We start from the raw sequence: 6,197 nt of genomic DNA on the forward strand, positions 1-6,197 counted from the left end.
ATTTTGGTCTCACCATCTTGATTTTGTGGTAAATGAGTACTTATATCTTCCCTCTTTTTACCCTCCCTTTTTGTTATTAGTTTAACTCCCTTCTGACCACTCTAGCCAGCCTGTCCCAGAGAAGACTGGTCCTCTTTCTACGTTTAGAAATGCATATGTGATTAACCAGAGCATTTAATGTTGCGCATGAGCACTTAATTGTACTTATACTGTGAAGGCGTTTCATTTCAGCTAAAAACACATAGTGTAAACGGTGCCCTGGACATGTCTGAAATGCCAGAGGGTTCCCCCTCCCCCACTGAATAATCGATTTCAAGCCCAGAAGGGAATATGATCATCCAGTCTGACCTGCTGCATAACACAGACCATAGAATCTCAGCCAGTGATTCCTGCATCAAGCCCATCACTTCTGGTTGAGCAAGAGCAAATCTTTTAGAAAGAGACAGTCTTGATTTTACAGTGATCAAGAATCCACACACACAGTCCTCAGGTAAGTTGTTCCAATGGTGACTCACCCTCACTTTACAACATTCTACTCATTTCTAGTTTGAATTTTTTTCTCTCTTCAGCTTCCAGCCATTGGATCTCTTTCTGCTTTGACTGATAGAGAGTCCTCCACCATCATAAATCTTCTCCCCATTTAGGAATTTATAGACCATGGTCAGGTCACCTCTTAGCCTTCTCTTGGATAAACTAAATAGTTTCGTAGTGTCTCTCTCAGTAAAGCAGGGTTCTTAGGCCTCAAATGATGCTTGTGGTTCTCTATGTCCCTGATTGCCCCCTCCACCCCAAATTCTTTGCTTTTTTATTTTATGCTGGTCCCTGATTGCACGTGCTGGATCACCTTTACCCATTAACATTGCATGAGAACATCAACCTATAGCTGGCTCACTGGACAGCATGGCAGCTGTAGTTTACAAGGATGTATCAGCCCAATCCAACAGCATGTTGTCTACAGTCTGCCAGTAAGGTTGGCAGCAGTCACATGGTAAATGGTACTCAGTGTAGCTTTTATGGCCAAATATATTTAGCTTCACAAATCAGATGTTCTCCAGTTATTTCAATTTAACTTTGCATTGATTTGATGGGAAGTTGAACTTTGAACTTAACTTGGCAGGTAAACTTTAATCTCTGACTTAATCTAGCATTGTCTGCAGTTCTATGCTCTTCCTAGTAGGGCAGAAATTTCAACCTTGCAGAGATTTTCAAACAAGGATGAATGTAATCAATCCCCAATGTCATGGTTGCTGGCTTGGGACCACTGAAATGCTGGACCTGGCAAGAGCTGATAGAGGAAAAGTGGAAGAAGTATAAGCACCCAGGACATAAATCCACAGCCCTATATACTCTATATATACTTTCCTATGTGAAGCAAGTTGGGTCTGTTTTTACATCTCTATGAGTGGTTTACAACAACAACAAAAAGGCAAGATAAATTGTTCTGAAATCCCCTCTGTGCTAGTCCTACACTTAACCCAATCTGAGTCAGGGATCAAGCATTCTTCCTTCCACTCTTTTCTGAAACTTTTAGCTATCTGATCAGCTGGAGCAAAGCTCTCTCGTCTCTGGCTATAGGGTGGGTTCTGGAGGGTCGCAGCTCAAAACACTGCTCAGTGGGAGCAATAGTTACTAACATAGAATCATAGAATCATAGAATATCAGGGTTGGAAGGGACCTCAGGAGGTCATCTAGTCCAACCCCCTGCTCAAAAGCAGGACCCATCCCCAATTAAATCATCCCAGCCAGGGCTTTGTCAAGCCTGACCTTAAAAACTTCTAAGGAAGGAGATTCCAAAACCTCCCGAGGCAACACATTCCAGTGTTTCACCACCCTCCTAGTGAAAAAGTTTTTCCTAATATCCAACCTAAACCTCCCCCACTGCAACTTGAGACCATTACTCCTTGTCCTGTCCTCTTCCACCACTGAGAATAGTCTAGAACCATCCTCTCTGGAACTACCTTTCAGGTAGTTGAAAGCAGCTATCAAATCCCCCCTCATTCTTCTCTTCCGCAGACTAAACAATCCCAGTTCCCTCAGCCTCTCCTCATAACTCAAGTGTTCCAGACCCCTAATCATTTTTGTTGCCCTTCGCTGGACTCTTTCCAATGTATCCACATCCTTCTTGTAGTGTGGGGCCCAAAACTGGACACAGTACTCCAGATGAGGCCGCACCAATGTCGAATAGAGGGGAACGATCACGTCCCTCGATCTGCTCGCTATGCCCCTACTTATACATCCCAAAATGCCATTGGCCTTCTTGGCAACAAGGGCACACTGCTGACTCAGATCCAGCTTCTCGTCCACTGTCACCCCTAGGTCCTTTTCCGCAGAACTGCTGCCTAGCCATTCGGTCCCTAGTCTGTAGCGGTGCGTTGGGTTCTTCCGTCCTAAGTGCAGGACCCTGCACTTATGCTTATTGAACCTCATCAGATTTCTTTTGGCCCAATCCTCCAATTTGTCTAGGTACCTCTGTATCCTATCCCTGCCCTCCAGCGTATCTACCACTCCTCCCAGTTTAGTATCATCCGCAAATTTGCTGAGAGTGCAATCCACACCATCCTCCAGATCATTTATGAAGATATTGAACAAAACCGGCCCCAGGACCGACCCCTGGGGCACTCCACTTGACACCGGCTGCCAACTAGACATGGAGCCATTGATCACTACCCGTTGAGCCCGACAATCTAGCCAACTTTCTACCCACCTTATAGTGCATTCATCCAGCCCATACTTCTTTAACTTGCTTACAAGAATACTGTGGGAGACCGTGTCAAAAGCTTTGCTAAAGTCAAGATACAATACATCCACTGCTTTCCCTTCATCCACAGAACCAGTAATCTCATCATAGAAGGCGATTAGATTAGTCAGACATGACCTTCCCTTGGTGAATCCATGCTGACTGTTCCTGACTGTTCCAATTCAACAGTCTCTTGCTGGATATTACAACAAAAAAACTTCAAAACCAGACTCCAGTGAGAGACTGTTGAATTGGAATTCATTTGCAAATTGGATACAATTAACTTAGGCTTGAATAGAGACTGGGAGTGGCTAAATCATTATGCAAGGTAACCTATTTCCCCTTGTTTTTTCCTCCCCCCCCCCCCCCCCAAGACGTTCTTGTTAAACCCTGGATTTGTGCTGGAAATGGCCCTCCTTGATTATCATACACATTGTAAGGAGATTGATCACTTTAGATAAGCTATTACCAGCAGGAGAGTAGGGTGGGGGGAGAGAAAACCTTTTGTAGTGGTAAACACCCATTTTTTCATGCTTTGTGTGTATTAAAGATCTTCTGTACTTTCCACAGTATGCATCCGATGAAGTGAGCTGTAGCTCATGAAAGCTTATGCTCAAATAAATTGGTTAGTCTCTAAGGTGCCACAAGTCCTCCTGTTCTTCTCACCAGCATATTTTACCGAGGCTGGCCGAGCTCTGGGGAGCAGGGTGGGTTCCGTTCTGCTTGCCCAACAGCACCAGAGCTGTGAACTAAGTGCCTCAGGCGCTGTCTTTGTGCTTTAAACTGAACCCCTGCGTGTGGAGCGTGAAGGATCATGAACCACGACACAGGCCCATCAGAGCAGAACTGCATTTCAAGGGGAACCTCCTGTGCCTCTCTTAGCCCTGTGCCTTTAAGCTCCGTATGCAAACTCCCGGCACTCCTCCCTCTCCCCAGCAAACCTCCCTCAGCTCGTGTAACTGACTGGGCAGTGAGTGAGCGGAGCCTATGGGGAGGCACCGGCGCTGGACAAAAGGGCTTTTCTAGGGGAAGCACCTCAGTGGAAAGAGGCAGAGCAAAGCAGGTGAGTTACTGCAACTTTCTAAAAGTCACTCTTCATTTCCCTGCAGGTTAGCATCGTTGCATAGCTGGAGCCAAGCTGGTGATTCCTGGATGAGTTCTCATTAACCCTGCCGGTTTCTTGCTGCACTAGTTTCTGAGCTGCACACACTCTGCACCTACAGTAGGAAAAAGTAAACTCAGACTCTTTTTCAAGTGACCCCCCCAGCAGAAGTCTGCAGTAGCTACTGGAGTGATTGGATGGTTGGAATCCTTCATGCCTTGTCTCTTTCTCCACAATTTCTCCGCTAATTTCTTGCTCTCTGAGCCAAGAGATTTCAAGATTAGGAACAGGTCCCCTGCTTGAACAGGGCACCAAGAGCAGCTCCTCTCTAAAGAATAAATCCACATGCACAGAGAGAGCCTGGCTGTTTGATTGGAATTGGGGAACCAGACGTTAGTTGCTGAAGTTCTTGAATATTAATAGGCTGTTTTTATTTTGGTTTATTTTATTTTATTTAAAAATGTTTTAATGTGTTACATGTCGATAACTTAGTACTAAGGTGCCAGTATTTCCCAGTCACTTAAGGATAAGTAATTTTCCTTAACAATGGAACATAGTGCTGTTCTCTTACTGGTTCAGAAGAGTTGGTTTCTGTGTTTGTTACACCTGTAACTGGGAGAAGGGTACACGTCTAGTTTTAATGGGATCCTTCGCTTGCATATTAGCAATGTTGGGGAGATTTGCAAAGGCACGAATGGCATTTTAACGCCTGTTGACGATCCAGGGAAATAAGGCATCTCGTTGCCAAGCTCCCCAGCTATGGATCTTTCCAAGGAATTTAATTCGGTGATAAGCCGGCGGGCGGTGTCACTTTCCAGCATTGCCAGAGCCTGGCCGTCAAGAAAAGAGCCTTGGTTTCTTTGGAAAATGCTGTTTCTGAGCCCTTTTTGGAATGCCTTGGCTAAGAAAGGACGGCAGTAGTCGCAGTGCTGGAAGCCACAAATCAAGGTACACAACCCTTAAAAGGTGCACAGCATTATAACCATTCAGAGTCAGAGGAAATACAAATTGTATTGGAAATAAAAATACAGTGCTAAGAGCAGTCAATATAGATAATGGGGAAACCAATAAATGTATTAAATATGTTCAACATGCACATGTGGGATACACTCGGGATTGTAAAGCATGTTGACATTCGTATGGGTACTGGTGTGATGTGGGTACTGGACAGTATGAGCATTGGGTTGAGTATAGTCAATAATTAACTGGGAAGTAGAACAACCAAGTACTGTGCATAGTTTCTGTATTTACAGCAAGTACTTGAGTCAGTACATGAGCTGCTTTGTTAGGGTGAGGGTGCAGAGCCTGTCAGCAGAAGGGACTGGCTGAGAGTTGAAGCACTCTGTATTTTCAAGCATTCCCCAGAATCTCTTGGCTTTGAGCCAGTCTTGCCCTGTGTGTGAATGGCCCTGCCTCAGAGCTGCATCATCCTCAAGGCCCACATCACATCATTCCGGGGTGGGTTTGACTGGACAGTTCAAAGGTTGGTCCCAGCGTTAAGTTCTCAGGGGCCGAGTCCAGACCTTTCTCCAGGCTCTGAGACGGACATTATGCAGTATCAAAATATCTGGAGCCTGATCCTACAACCATAGAAGTCAATGATAAAAACTCCCACTGACTCAACTGATGCTGATTCCAATCACCTGATTTAACTCCTATTTTGGGTCCAGTTCCTGAAGCGAAGTCACCTGGGTTCTAGGTAGCTCTACCCTTGTGTGTGCACTCATTGCAAAGGACACTTCCCAGCCTAAACAGGATTTCTGTGCTAATAAACATCTATCAATAAACCATCAAACTTTAAAACAAGTTGAGCCTATGTGAAGGTGAAGCGTAAACACTGCTGCTAATTTATGTCAGTCAATTCTCCTGTTTATCCACAAGGTGGAGACCTCCGGTTAAACACTTAATATTCTAGGGTGAAATCCTGGCTCCAGTGATGTCAGTGACAAACCTTACACTAAAAACAACGGGGAGTCCTTGTGGCACCCCTTAGAGATGAACTCATTTATTTGGGCATCAGCTTTTGTGAGCTAGAACCCACTTCATCGAACGCGTCTGCTGAAGTGGGTTCTAACCCATGAAAGCTGATGCCCAAATAAATGTGTTTGTCGCTAAGGTGCCACAAGGACTCCTGGTTGTTTTTGCTGATACAGCCTAACATGGCTGCCACTCTGAAACTTACACGGACTTCAATGGAGTCAGAATTTGCTCCTCATTCTTTATATTAGGACAGGTTTCAGAGTAGCAGCCGTGTCCTAATAGACATCCTAAGGACAGACGTCCTAAGCGGAGGGGGAAAGGGGCTGTGACCAAAAGGAGGCATGTGGGCTTAGAAGTTATTTAAGCAAATGAGCTATT

The sequence above is a fragment of the Lepidochelys kempii genome, chromosome 25 (assembly GCF_965140265.1).
Source record: "Lepidochelys kempii isolate rLepKem1 chromosome 25, rLepKem1.hap2, whole genome shotgun sequence".
NCBI lineage: Eukaryota > Metazoa > Chordata > Testudines > Cheloniidae > Lepidochelys > Lepidochelys kempii.